The following is a 16,062-nucleotide window of genomic DNA, read 5'->3' on the forward strand; positions in this document are numbered from 1 at the left end:
GATGACATAGTGATTTACTCTACAACGTGGGAAGAACATCTGAAGATTCTGAAGAAAGTTTTCAAGAAACTACAAGAAGCAGGATTAACAGTCAACTTAGAGAAGAGTGAGTTTGGAAAGGCAACTGTACAGTATCTTGGTTTGTTGAAGTTGGAAAGGCCTTCTTGCTCCAGTAAATGCTAATGTAGAAGTATCCGTAAGCTACCCCACCTACTACCAGGAAACAGCTACAGAGATTTTTGGGGATGGCTGGTTTCTATCGTCGTTTTTGCCCAAATTTCTCAGCCGTAGTAGCTCCCTTGACAGACTTGACTAGTCCCAAAGCTAAGTTTATTTGGACTCCAGAGTGTCAAGATCCTTGAGAAGGTAAAAGCCATTTTAACTTCAAGACCAGTACTTCAAGCTCCAGACTTCGACAAGAAATTTGTGATACAAGTTGATGCGTCAGACTGTGGTGTTGGAGCTGTTTCTACTTCAAGAAGATGGAATAATATCTACCATCCTGTATGCTTCATGTCTACAAAATTGAAAAAACATCAGAAAGTATATTCGACAATTGAGAAGGAAACTTTAGCCTTAATCACCGCATTGAAAAAATTTGAAGTGTATGTGAATAGACCTAGGAATGAAGAAATTGTAGTGTTTTCTGATCACAATCCACTGTCATTTATCCAGAAAATGAAAAACCATAATCAAGACTGACCAGGTGGTCTTTGTGCCTGCAACAGTATAACTTAAGAGTGCAGCACATTAGTGGCAAAAACAATGTAGTTGCTGATTATTTATCTCGTTGCGAATCGTTGGATTCAACACCGTGATAAAAAATCTTCTGGGGGAGGTATATTATATATTGCTACTTTCAAAATGCATGTTTTCCCCTCTTTGAAATGTCATGTAGATTGTGCAACATTTTTCAGATTCCTAGATAGCTTAGAATAGGATGTTTTAAAATGTGTTCAGATTTCGCATTAACGTCATGTAAAAAAAAAAAATATATATAATGTAAAGAGAGAGATCTTGTCTTTTCAAAGCTGCAAATGTTTAAAACAATTTTATGTCAGCACTTTGAAATTAGAGTCTGCGAGATCCGTTTGCGTCCCTGCTCTGTCAGCGCGTTTGATAATGAGCTCGACTCTTTTTACGTGGTCATCAAAAACATGTCAATCTTAATTATCGTTACCCTCCGTTTCATCGGGTACGTATCTGTTGAGCAGTCTTTTGTCTTGTACGTGTATGTATTTGCCGAGTACCACGTGCATGTTACTCATTTCTTTATGTAAGATTGCGTCAGATTTCAGACTTTCGAGAAGCTTTCGTACCCAGAACGTATTTTGTCATTCTGCCTAGCCCAATTCCGCAAGGAAGAGTTTTCATTCGATCTTAAGACCTCGAGGCAGTTAGATCTCTCTCTCTCTCTCGCTCACTCTCTCTCTCACTCGACATCGAGATTAAATTAACGTAACATAATTTGGTCACTCATATTGTGAGAATTGTATATTTGATATTTTCTTCGAATTTTATTTAGTTATTTAATTTCTTTTTTGTGGAATCTGAACAAACATTTCGTAACGGCGCCTTGTTTTTTGTGAAAGTGTAATTTACAAGAGAAGAAAAAGAAGTTGGTATACCAAAAAAGGTAAAGTGTGTTATATTTTTATTAGTTGCAACTAATAATTGTTAGGAACAGTGAATAACCAATAATGGATAGGGAGTGTGTTTAATTAATAATTGATAGGAACTGTTGTCTGTTACGAAGGTTTGGTAAAAACTGTTTGGTTAGTGTTTTTGAATGAAAAAGATTTACACTTTTACACATTGCTGATATTTTTGTGTTTGTGTCTGTTCCATTGTTTGTGCATTTATTCATTTTCTTATTGAAGTGTGTCTTTTGTTTTATATTTTCATTTGCATTCACCATTTAATTGACTTAGTTATTTTTCATTGCTTTATCATTGCACATTTAATTAAATTTAACACTTGTGAATTTATTTGCATTTACTTAGAATTCTTTTCCAGTTTTATTGTTTGTTTAGCACTTGTAAATTAATTTCAAATTTTCAGTTATTGCCTAACCACTTTTGAATTTTGATTGAATTAATTTTCTTGAATTTTGTGATAAATTAATTTGATTTAATTTACTTAATTTGATTCAAGAATTAATTAAACTTTGTACTTTGTTTTTCAAGTAACAGTAATTTTCCCTGATATTGTGAATTTCACTTATAAATTTTGAATTTAATAATAAATTTTTGTATTTAAAATTTTTTATAAGTGTTTTCTTTATCTTACACCAGTATAAATATATATAATTATGACTATATTTGATAGGTAGAGACATAGAGTGGTAATTGATTTGCTTTCCTTCAATTTAATTGAAGTGACTTAGAACCAGGAAAGTACTTAGACTTCTGAAATCAGGGAAATACTTAGAGTTTTAAAGTTGTTGATGGAGTGATGCCCTTTGATTAATTTAATTACTTACAAGATTACCTCACCCACCTGTTTTGATGAACTTAGTCTGATATTCTGCAATACTGTAAGTGTTAAGGGATCACTGTTGCCTTTAGAGTATTCAGTCGTTTAAACGTGTTATGAGGGTTCAGGTGTCTGGCTTTGTGAGGTAATAATTGATAAATGGTAACCAGATACTTGGCACTTTGTAACATTGTTTTAATGGTGCCCAGAGACCCGGGAAAGCAGATTTCATTATCACTCTAGAATATACTGGTGGTGTTAGGAATATATTTTGTTAGGAGAGTGACCATATAATTTTGTTTTGCATTTATTGTATTGACTTGTAAATTGATAACTTGGAGGAAAATTGCTCAGTTCAATGTTCAGGAATTTTTAGCAGCTCCTTCCGTCCAAGTTTTGTCTGAAACCACTCTGTCTAGAGCACAGTGGAGCGCTTTAGCAGAGGCATGTGGTGGTTATGTGTCCTAATAGTATGGTAAAGGCACAAATATGATGTATTGCTATGGAATCATTGATAAACTCTGGTAGAATAACTGGATGAGATGAGTTAGAATTGGCTCAAGAATTGTTGAATGTAGCACTGTGCTGATCTCATAAATAAGCAAGCAGAAAAGAAAGAGAAAAGTGATGCAGAGTTAGAGCTTAGACGCATTGAAGCAGAAGAGAATTTGATTAAGCTAAAAATGCTTGCTGAAAGAGAGAGAATGCAAGCTGAAAGAGAGAGAATGCAAGCTGAAAGAGAAAGAATAGCAGGCAGGGAAAAACAAGAAAGAGAGAAAGAGAAGAAAAAGCAGCAGAAGAGGAAAGAGAAAGAATAAAAGAGGAAAGAGAAATCGCAAGACATGAAAGGGAAATGGAATTAATAAGAGCTAGATCCACATTATCTGTAACACCGTCTAACCCTAACCAAGGTAATCAGACCCTGTATTTGATGTAGTGAGGAGAGTACAGAAGTTAATCCCTAAGTTTACTGAAGAAGCTCCAGGTGAGTTTTTTGATCACTTTGAGAAAGTGGCTTCAGGTATGGGATGACCAGAGGATAAATGGTCAGTTTTGCTACAAAGTGTCTTGATTGGTAAAGGGAGAAATGCTTATCTATCCTTAACAGCTGATCAGTGTAAAGACTACAAGGTACTTAAACACAGTGTGCTACAAGTTTACCAGATGACCCCAGAGTACTACAATGAGAGATTCAGAAATTTAAGAAAAGATGAGAAGGGAACCTTTCTTAGATTATGCTTACAAAGTGAGAAGGTGTTTCAACGCTTGGGTAGAAGCTGCTAAAGTTAAAACTTTGATGAGTTAGAAGAGTTACTTGTTCTTGAACAGTATCTTAAGGGAATTCCTGAACATATAAGAGCTTATTTAAGAGAGAGAGAAGTGAAGAAACTTGACAAAGCTGCTACACTTAGTGAAGATTACAATATAATCAGTAGCAAACGTAATTACAATGTCAAGTACCAGAGTCAACAACGCCCAGGTTTTAAGTCTTATCCAAATAACAGGAACAAATTTAATGGGAAACCTCAAGTGATACTACTAAGAGTACACCAGGTAATAACAGCTCAGGCAAATAATGTGAAATCCTCATCCAGTTTTTCAAGACAGTTACAGAAACTTAATGTTGTCTGTTTCAAGTGTGGAAAGAGAGGGACACTACAGTCAAGAGTGTTACCGGAATCAACAGCAGTCAAAACCAGTTAGTCAAGTTGTGAAACAAACTACGAAGAGCAGTGTGGGAAGGAATCAGACTCCAGAGAAGAATGAAACTAAACAAGCTGAATGTTTAGCAACCAGTGGAAATGTTACCTCTAGCAGTGAGTGGTTAAGCAGTGTGGAGGCTTTTAAGCCATATATCTATGAGGGTATGCTGTCCAAGCTCAAGAAGGCTAAGTATGCAGGTACCAGTCAAGAATCTTACGGTGATTACAGGGAGTAACCATAGTGTGGTAGTACGTGGTTTCCTCACCCTCAGTTGGAGAAGAGTCTCACAGGAGATTCAGTTATTTTGAAGGTATAGGAGGAGAGGAAGTAACTCCTATATGCCGCTTACACCTGTCATGTGAATTGGTGACAGGGAATGTTGATTTTGCTGTAAAGGACTCACTGGCTGTGGTGAAGGTATACATTTGTTTCTGTTTTGGGGGAATGAAGTTGGTGGTTGTGCCATTGTATTCCTTGTCCTGTAGTTGGACCAGGATCAAACCATTGATGGATTAGTCCTACAGAAGAGTTGAAGAAGAATAACCCCCACCTGTTTCCTAGTGTAACTACCCGAAGTATGAAGAGGACTACGACTGTAAGTGAAGAAACTGAGGATTTACACACCCAAGAAGGATCAAGTGAAGGATCTTTGTGCTTAGAAGAATTATTCCAGGGAAGTGAAGTTTCCCATAGTGCTGACCAAGAAGAGATTTCCCAAGAAGATGAAGAAGACGACGACGAAGAAGAAGAACCTGATGTTCCTGAAGAGACTCCGAGTAGAACAAAGTGTTGCTGAAGACAGTAGTGAAACTACAGTAGCTGAGTTAGCAGATATTGAGAATTCAACCCTTGAAGTTGGTCAAGTGACAAGAGAGAAGCTGATGGACTTGCAGAAGAAGGATGCATCGTTAACTGATTGTTCTCAGAGTTGTTGATCGAGAAGAGATGCAACAAACTCCTACCTGTTACTATCTGAAGGAAAGGTACTGATGAGGAAGTATAGACCTACAGATATACCAGGAGATGCTGTATGGGGCGAATATCATCAATTTTGATTCCATATATCCATTGAGAAAGCAAGTGATTGCAGTAGCTCATGAGTCTGGACATATGGGAATCAGGAAGACTGTGGAGAAGATCATGAAATATTTTTTCTGGCCTGGACTTCACAGAGATGTTGCAGGGTTTTGTCGTGAGTGTCATACTGCCAGATAGCTGGAAAACCGAATGAAACCATCAAGAAAGCCCCCCTACAAACCATAGAAGTTAGAGGAGAACCCTTTAGCAAAGTGATTATAGACATGGTTGACCATTGCCAAAGACAACGAAAGGAAATGAGTATTTGTTGACATTAACCCCTTCTTTACCGGGTGGGTGAGCAGAATGTAAACATTGCGTTCGCTGCTGAACTGAATCTCTCGGTAGTGACTCCAGTTTGAGGGGTCCCGATCGTAAAAATATTTGCCAAAAATACATTAATCAAGACAGGCTAATGAAATTATCAGGTATTATTAGCACTATAATAACGCATATTCTCTGTTATTTTTATCATCCTACAGGGAAAATAAATGATTTTATGAAAAAAAATGTGAAACTCAAGTGTCCCTGTACAAGGGACACTGTGGTCGGTGAGAAAACTACGTCTTGATAGAAATTCGGTCTTACAGAATGTCGGTATATCGCACCTGGAACATGCACATAAAGTATTATCAAAATAGAACAGTAAAATAAGCACGTAATAACAAAAAAAGAGAGCAAAAACTAAAGCGAAATCCCCACCAATAAATATGGAAATCGCAAATTTTATAGTATATCTTTCAAAAATTGGTTGATGTCAATTTTCTACATTTTCTACGATTAGTTTTCATCACAGAAAACAACTTTAGGGGTCATCAGGGGTATCTTGAACTAATTTTTCAAGTTTCTTGTCCTCAGAAAAAATCGCTTTTTCGCTTTTTCTCTGGTTTTGGTTTTTTATATATAAAGTTACTATAAGGCTTTATTTTTACCTTCATTTATCTGGTGTTCATATCTTTTATTTGTAAAATGTAATAAGTGAATAAATAAATAAATACAGTAATGATGATACAACTGGTTTTATACTTGGGTAGAAGTTTATTACATGTTTACGCTTGTCTGGTTTTGTGATTTTTTGTTGAGACGCAGTTCATCTGTCACCTACACACTACTATAAGAATAATAATATTTTGGGGGTTCATCATACGTCTGGCATCGTGTCACACTGTTTATTTTGCTCCAAAGCAACTCTTCAAACCGAAATTTAACAGAATGATTGGAAGTCCCTATCTGAAAAGAGGAGTTTTGGTGGTACTATGGGTACCACCTTTATGCACCCGGTGCGGTGTAGTACACTTGAATGGTGGTACCCACCTACCTCCAAACAAACTTTCGGTAATGAAGAGGTTAATGTATCCAGTGACAAGGTATCCAGAAGCAATCCCTGTTAGAAACATATCTGCCAAGATAGTTGCTGAGAAACTTGTGGAGTTTTTCTCAAGTTGGTATACCAGAAATAGTACAAAGTGACAGAGGAACAAACTTTACTTCAAAGTTATTCCAGGATGTGATGAATTTGTTAGGAGTGAAACAACAGTTATCCACTGCCTATCATCCAGAACTCAAGGTGCCTTGGAAAGTTCCACCAGACATTGAAAAGTATGCTGACAAAAGTATTGTTCTGAGTCAGGAAGAGAAATGGGATGTTGGTTTACCATTAATGTTGTTTGAAGTTAGGAATGCTTATCAAGAAAGTATGGGATGTTCACCTAATGAGATGATTTTTGGAAAAGAAAGTGAGAGGACCATTGAAGATTCTTGCAGAAAATTGGGAAGAAAATCAAGAGGAAAGCCAAGCAGAGTATGTGAAGAACTTAAGGAAGAGGTTGAAAGAGATTAGAAAATTCTCTTTAGAAAACTTGAAAATGAGTCAAGAGAAAATGAAAAGGAGATTTGATGCTAAGCTAAGCTAAGGAAGTTTTAGTGTTGGTCAACAAGTGTTAGTGTTCTTACCTGTCAAGAGATTTCCCCTCACTAATAAATTTCAAGGTCCTTACAAGATAATTCAGAAGTTAGTGATAGAACTTATGATTTGATGACACCAGAAAAGAAGAAGAAAACAAAGGAAGATACATGTGAACCTCTTGAAACCTTATTTCTCAGAAACTAAAACTGAAACTGTGTCAGTAACCCAGACAACTTTATCTACAGAAGACGATGATGGCTACGAATTGGGAGCTGCAAGCAAGATGAATAATTCTTCAATTTTGGAAAATTTGGAGGATAAACTGAAACATCTGAGTGTTTGAACAAGGTGAAGACTTAAGTGACGTAATTAGAAGTTTTCCAGAAATTTTTTCAGATGTGCCTAGACGTACTGATCTGACCAAGCATGAAATCAAGATTCAAGAAGATGGAAAACCTTTCAAGCAAAGAGCCTATCGCTTATCACCGTATCATCGAGATGTTTTGAAGAAAGAAGTTGAGTATTTGCTGCAACATGGATTAGCAGAACCCAGTTCAAGTCACTTCAGTTCTCCATGTGTGTTAGTGAAGAATGGTTCATTTAGGATGTGTACTGATTATAGGAAGCTGAATTCTATCAGTGTGGCTGATAATTATCCTTTGCCTCTTATAGATCAGTTACTTGATAATATTGGGCAAGCCAAGTTTGTTTCCAAGATAGACTTGTTGAAAGGATATTATCAAATTCCCTTAGATGAGAATGCGAAGCTGCTGTCAGCTTTTATTACTCCTTTTGGACTATATCAGTATACTGCTCTGCCGTTTGGTCTGCATGACTGCACCCGCAACATTTCAACGAGTGATGGATCAACTGCTAGGATCAATAGAAGGAGTAGGTGTATACCTAGATGACATAGTGATTTACTCTACAACGTGGGAAGAACATCTGAAGATTCTGAAGAAAGTTTTCAAGAAACTACAAGAAGCAGGATTAACAGTCAAACTTAGAGAAGAGTGAGTTTGGAAAGGCAACTGTACAGTATCTTGGGTTTGAAGTTGGGAAAAGGCCTTCTTGCTCCAGTAAATACTAATGTAGAAGGTATCCGTAAGGCTACCCCACCTACTACCAGGAAACAGCTACAGAGATTTTTGGGGATGGCTGGTTTCTATCGTCGTTTTTGCCCAAATTTCTCAGCGTAGTAGCTCCCTTGACAGACTTGACTAGTCCCAAAGCTAAGTTTATTTGGACTCCAGAGTGTCAAGAATCCTTTGAGAAGGTAAAAGCCATTTTAACTTCAAGACCAGTACTTCAAGCTCCAGACTTCGACAAGAAATTTGTGATACAAGTTGATGCGTCAGACTGTGGTGTTGGAGCTGTTCTACTTCAAGAAGATGGAAATAATATCTACCATCCTGTATGCTTCATGTCTACAAAATTGAAAAAACATCAGAAAGTATATTCAACAATTGAGAAGGAAACTTTAGCCTTATCACCGCATTGAAAAAATTTGAAGTGTATGTGAATAGACCTAGGAATGAAGAAATTGTAGTGTTTTGCCTGATCACAATCCACTGTCATTATCCAGAAAATGAAAAACCATAATCAAAGACTGACCAGGTGGTCTTTGTGCCTGCAACAGTATAACTTAAGAGTGCAGCACATTAGTGGCAAAAACAATGTAGTTGCTGATTATTTATCTCGTTGCGAATCGTTGGATTCAACACCGTGATAAAAAATCTTCTGGGGGAGGTATATTATATATTGCTACTTTCAAAATGCATGTTTTCCCCTCTTTGAAATGTCATGTAGATTGTGCAACATTTTTTCAGATTCCTAGATAGCTTAGAATAGGATGTTTTAAAATGTGTGTTCAGATTTCGCATTAACGTCATGTAAAAAAATATATATAATGTAAAGAGAGAGATCCTTGTCTTTTCAAAGCTGCAAATGTTTAACTTTTATGTCAGCACTTTGAAATTAGAGTCTGCGAGATCTTTTTGCGTCCCTGCTCTGTCAGCGCGTTTGATAATGAGCTCGACTCTTTTTACGTGGTCATCAAAAACATGTCAATCTTAATTATCGTTTACCCTCCGTTTCAATCGGGTACGTATCTGTTGAGCAGTCTTGTCTTGTACGTGTATGTATTTGCCGAGTACCACGTGCATGTTACTCATTTCTTTATGTAAGATTGCGTCAGATTTCAGAACTTTCGAGAAGCTTTCGTACCCAGAACGTATTTGTCATCTGCCTAGCCCAATTTCCGCAAGGAAGAGTTTTCATTCGATCTTAAGACCTCGAGGCAGTTAGATCTCTCTCTCTCTCTCGCTCACTCTCTCTCTCACTCGACATCGAGATTAAATTAACGTAACATAAATTTGGTCACTCATATTGTGAGAATTGTATATTTGATATTTCTTAGAATTTTATTTAGTTTATTTAATTTCTTTTGTGGAATCTGAACAAACATTTCGTAACGGCGCCTTGTTTTTTGTGAAAGTGTAATTTACAAGAGAAGAAAAGAAGTTGGTATACCAAAAAAGGTAAAGTGTGTTATATTTTTATTAGTTGCAACTAATAATTGTTAGGAAACATGAATAACCAATAATGGATAGGGAGTGTGTTTAATTAATAATTGATAGGAACTGTTGTCTGTTACGAAGGTTTGGTAAAAACTGTTGGTTAGTGTTTTTGAATGAAAAAGATTTACACTTTTACACATTGCTGATATTTTTTGTGTTTGTGTCTGTTCCATTGTTTGTGCATTTATTCATTTTCTTATTGAAGTGTGTCTTTTTGTTTTATATTTTCATTTGCATTCACCATTTAATTGACTTAGTTATTTTCATTGCTTTATCATTGCACATTTAATTAAATTTAACACTTGTGAATTTATTTGCATTTACTTAGAATTCTTTTCAAGTTTTATTGTTGTTTAGCACTTGTAAATTAATTTCAAATTTTCAGTTATTGCCTAACACTTTTGAATTTGATTGAATTAATTTTCTTGAATTTTGTGATAAATTAATTTTGATTTGATTGCAAGAATTAATTAAACTTTACTTTGTTTTCAAGTAACAGTAATTTTCCCTGATATTGTGAATTTCACTTATAAATTTGAATTAATAATAAATTTTTGTATTTAAAATTTTTATAAGTGTTTTCTTTATCTTACACCAGTATAAAATATATATAATTATGACTATATTTATGATAGGTAGAGACATAGAGTGGTAATTGATTTGCTTTCCTTCAATTTAATTGAAGTGACTTAGAACCAGGAAAGTACTTAGACTTCTGAAATCAGGGAAATACTTAGAGTTTTAAAGTTGTTGATGGAGTGATGCCCTTTGATTAATTTAATTACTTACAAGATTACCTCACACCTGTTTTGATGACTTAGTCTGATATTCTGCAATACTGGTAAGTGTTAAGGGATCACTGTTGCCTTTAGAGTATTCAGTCGTTTAAACGTGTTATGAGGGTTCAGGTGTCTGGCTTTTGTGAGGTAATAATTGATAAATGGTAACCAGATACTTGGCACTTTGTAACAATATAATATATATATATATATATATATATATATATATATATATATATAATATATATATATATATATATATATAGGAAACATTACTAATTGTATAACTTATCTACTTAACTTCAATAAATGGAAGTGAACGAATGCCTAAAAATATCTCCAGCTACGTCCATTACCAAAAATATTTATGACCATATTAGCTTTAGAGTTTAGCAATAAATTTAGTTCATAATTTTAATTAGGCCAAAATAAGTTTATGACATATAACCCACATATAATTCGGATTACATTCATTTTGCCTTCGTTATGTCATAACGTTTATGAATATGGATACTCGCTCTCTCTCTCTCTCTCTCCCCTCTCACTCTCTCTCTCTCTTTATATATTTCGAATTTCGCACTTTACAATGAAAATCTGTCATTTATGTATTCTTGCAGTTTTTAGTAATTTGTGTATGCTGTCTCTATTTTAAAGGCCACTCTTATTGGATTTAATGTAAGTAATAACTATCAGAATAAATTAAAATATGTTATTGTAGATATTTAAACTTCCTTTTGCAATGGAAATTTCAAAAAGAGTAACCGAGTTTAAATGAATTTTTTTTTTTTTTTTTTAATCAAAATTATTATTGATTACAAAAAGAAAAAAATTAGAATCAAAACCAATATCTTTTTTACTGAAAAGTAGTATTCGATGATTTCAGTGTTACAATAGCACAAAGTGACGACAATTGGCGTTACATTTTTTTTTATTTTTTTTTTTATTTTTAATTTTTTTTAACTTTTATTAGAAAAATATTACATGTCATTTACATAAGTAAGGTATTACAAAATATTACAAAATATTACAAATTGTACACCTCAATATTTTACAAATTACTGGATTTTATTTTTATTATTAACTAGACTTTAAAACTTTTTTTCCTTAACACTATATATTAATTGTGATATTACTTACAAAATTAATACTGGCTATTTAAAAACAGTAATTAATGTACTCTATTGTGAAAATATTTTTTATTCTTTCTTTGTAATTGTTCTTTAATAGCCACCTATCATAACAAAATTTGCTTTTAATAAAGGCATCTGTTTCCTCTTTTGTGTAATGTTTCTTTTTACTAACCCAAACAGCATATAAATACCCTACAATTAATACAGTGGCACTATTAAGATCCTTTTTAGTCCTATAATTGAAACTAAACATTAATGTTTTCAAAACATTATCTCTATTTATTTTACAAGTATTGAATAGCACACTTTTGAAATACTCCAATGATGTTTTTATGTGACTACAAAAGTAAAAAATATGCAAGGTGTATTCAACATCTTCACAATGATCACATCTATCACTGTTTTTGATATTTAACATTTTTAGCCTGTTGTTGGTCGCCAAGGTTCCATGTGCATATTTAAAGGCAAACTCCCTTTCCATGATACCAATGAAAGGTTTGTTTATGCTCTCCCATACCATTTGCCCAGTCCAAAAGTGGATAACTCTCTTCAATTTTTGGTGCATTTCGGGCCTTATAAATTTATAGCAGTCTTTACTATTCAAGTTTGGGAATTTTTCATGCCGAGAAACTTTCCTGATGACATCAATTGCTACTGAGTAAAATGATGTTGATAAAAATGAAATTTCATTAATTTCCTTCAAATCTAACAAGAAGCTTATTCTCATCTTGCAATAGAAATTGCTCAAACCTATATCCTTTTTAATATCACTCAAAGCTGTCGAACTGAAAATCGCTAATGATTTAAAAAAACATTATTTTTCCCATCCACCTTTTTCTTTAGACAAACAAAGAGTCTCTCTGCTTACAGGATGGTAAGTACCCCTCCAGACATACCGGAAAATATGCATATTTATTTGAGCAATGTATTTTTTTTGATGGAGGCAAGGTGTGAGAAATATACCAAACTTTGGACAAAACTAGAGAATTAATAATAATAGCCTTCTGGAAAATAGACAGTTGTCTTGGACTAAGCATAGCTACTGATATTTCAATATTTTTAGCAAGGCGAGACCAATTCTCTTCACACGTCATCTCAAAATCAGTTATAATAAACCATACCAAGAATTTTTATACTTTCAACAGTTTTTAACCAACTGAGAGGCCAGGTGTTTCGGTTCTCCCATTTACCAACAAACCCAATTATCTAGTTTTGTCCTTGTTTAGCTGTGCACCTGTCGCAATTTCCAAACAATTGTATTTCTTCATAGCACTCTCTAACTGAATCATCAGTTGACAAAATCATAGATAAATCATCTGCATAACCCTGCAGACATATATTTACACTGTTAGGTAGGCTTGGCCCTATTATCTTGTTACTCTTCATTGCCCTATATAAAGGTTCTTGAAATATACAATATAACAGCATTGACATCGAGCAGCCCTGTCTTACAGATCTTTTAATACTAAAGGGGGAACCAATAAACCCATTTACAAAAATACGACTTTTACAATCCTTATACAAAACTCGAACTAGGTCCACAAATTCCTCTGGTAAACCAAATTTCTTCATTATTTTAAAAACAAAATCCATATTTACCCTATCAAAGGCTTTAGACCAATCTAAGCTTAAGATTGCCAAATCTAGACAGTTTTGTTTTGCATGAAAAATTACATCTCGAATCGTATTATTACAATTCACAATTGACCTTCCTTTCACTGCAATATTGTTCCGGGGAGATAATCTTCTCAGTAACACATCTCAATCTGTTTGCTAAAACTTTAGCAAAGATTTTATAGTCCACATTCAGTAGGGTTGGATAGGTCTCCAGTTTTCCACCACGGATAAATCTCCTGTTTTAGCTAATAATTTTATTATACCTAAGGATTGACTATCTGACATGCATTTCATAGTTGCAATGAATTTGAACACCTCCATTATATCAGATTTTATTATACACCAAAACTTTTTGTAGAATTCTATAGGAAGCCCGTCATATCCTGGTGATTTACCTTTACACATACTCTTGACAGCATCGAAAACCTCAGCTTCCTCTAAATCTCTGCTCAACAAATGTACATCATCTTGGTCCAAACTAGAATTACAGAAGCTAAGAAAATAGTCTTGACTTTTTTCCTGACCTGAGACCATACTAAATAATCTTTCAAAATGCTCTTGAATAAAAGCAGATATTCCCTCTGTACTTTCTATAATGGAACCATCTGGTTGTTTTATGCTGGTAATGCTAGTATGATTTTTCTTTTTTTCAGCACCAAGTAGATGTGCAGACATTTTTTCACCCATTGTAAGATCATTTAGTTTGGCTCTTATCTTTATACCCTCTAAAATTTCATTCTGGATGTCACAAATCCTATTTTTGAGAAGCTTAATATTGTCATAATTTACACTAGTTTTGTAGTTTATGTCATAAAGATGCCGTAATCTTGTTTGTAGCAAGTTCAGCAAGCCATACTTTTCTTGTGATATCTTTTTACATAATTTGACAAAGAATGTTTTACACTGTAATTTTGCCCAGTCCCACCATACAAGTATGTTATCAAATGTACCTTTTTTCTGCTTTATACACTGCCATACATGCATAAAATTTCCATCAGTTTCATCAGAATCTAAAACTTTCACATTTAACTTCCAATACCCTGTGCAAATTACATGCGTGTTAATTCTTAGCCTCAAAACAACCATACTGTGGTCTGAAAAACTTATTGGAACAGTGTCAGCAGATATTATATTATCAAATAACTTGACAGTATACATCCTATCTATCCTTGATCCATAGTTTTCACGTATATAAGTGTACTCTGGTATTCTGTTTGAGAATTTGTAATTATCTTTCAAGGCAAGGTTTTTCACAAGAGTACTCATAGACTTAGACAACAAGGCTTTGTTATTATTACTGCAATCTCTTGTGCTTGTTATGCAGTTGAAGTCACCCCCAAAGATTAGATAATCATTATTATGTCTCAGGTAGTACAAAATTTCATTTCTAAAGAAGTCTTCCCTTTCTGCAGATTTACTTGTACCAGACGGAGCATACACATTTAGGACAGGTATAATACATTTATTGTAACATATTCTTACACCCACAATTCTTCCATTAGTGTCCATTTCCTTAGTTAAAAGTTTTACACTTGTTTTATTATTTATACATATCATTGTACCTCCTTTTAAATTGATTGATGGATTAAACACTATACTTGTAAAATGAGCGAGATAACTCAAAACTGAAAAATCTTTAACATTATGCTCTTGAATTAACAGGATATCAATTTTATAGTACATGATAAGAGACACAAACCTTCATTTGCTTATTTACCTCATTTAAGCCATTAATATTTAAAGTGGCAACAGAAAGAGCCATTATATCACCGAAAATTAAACAATTAAATTTTCTTTTTCTTTGACAACCTACCTTTCCCATTCATTTTTGCTTCCCTCCTTTTTTCTTTGGTGGATTTTCCTTTAGTGAACCTTAATTTACCTACAGTTTCTAGGTCTAAATTCCACTGACTTTCTGACATCATGTTTGAACCTTTATCATCATTTTCCAAATCATCTTCAATATCACTTTCTTTATTTACCTCTGAATCCATATTACATTCTTCTGGCATATCATCCACAGATTCATCATTCCTATACACTGAAGCCGCTACAACAATTTCTTCAAGACTGTCCAGTTCTTCATTTTTATCATCATCAACGGGAGAGAGACTCCCAATAGTGTAAGGAACACGAGGTTCGTCTTGTGAGCGAGGTCCTTCATCATCAGTTATTTCCATTACTTGAGAAGCACCTTCGGGTGCACTTTTTATTGCAAAGATATCACTGTCACTGTCAGTATCCTTTATATCATCATTATTAGTTGAAACATTACAGTCCAAGTCTTGTGATTTATCTTCTATTTCAATTGGGTCTCCAATAACATCATCAACACTTTCGGATAAAGGAAAAGTTACAAGTTGTTCTACTACTTCGCATACATTACTCATCTGGTCTTTATCAAGGATGCTAGATTTCGCTTTGTCATTGCCAGCATTAATTTCATCAGATGGTGGCTCCGCATTTCCTTCATTATTTTTCGCATGCTGAATATCATTAGTTCCATTTCCGTCAGGAAAATCACCCTTACCAGAATCCTTACCAGGCATTGCTGGAAAGTCATTCAAATTGAAAATATTTAACTTCGGTTCACTATCCATGTTTACAATTAACTGCCATGTGAGAGTCTCTTCCGCATTTGTAACACGTCTTTTTTTGTCCATTGTACAGAAAAACAACATTATAACCACAGATATTTATGGAGGATGGGATGTTTTTCTTTATTTCATTTTTCACAGTGCGTGTTCCATTTAGCAGACCCCACTCGCCCTCCCATGAGAAAAAGTGTTATGTCT

This window comes from Macrobrachium nipponense, chromosome 28, assembly GCF_015104395.2.
Source record: "Macrobrachium nipponense isolate FS-2020 chromosome 28, ASM1510439v2, whole genome shotgun sequence".
Lineage (NCBI taxonomy): Eukaryota > Metazoa > Arthropoda > Malacostraca > Decapoda > Palaemonidae > Macrobrachium > Macrobrachium nipponense.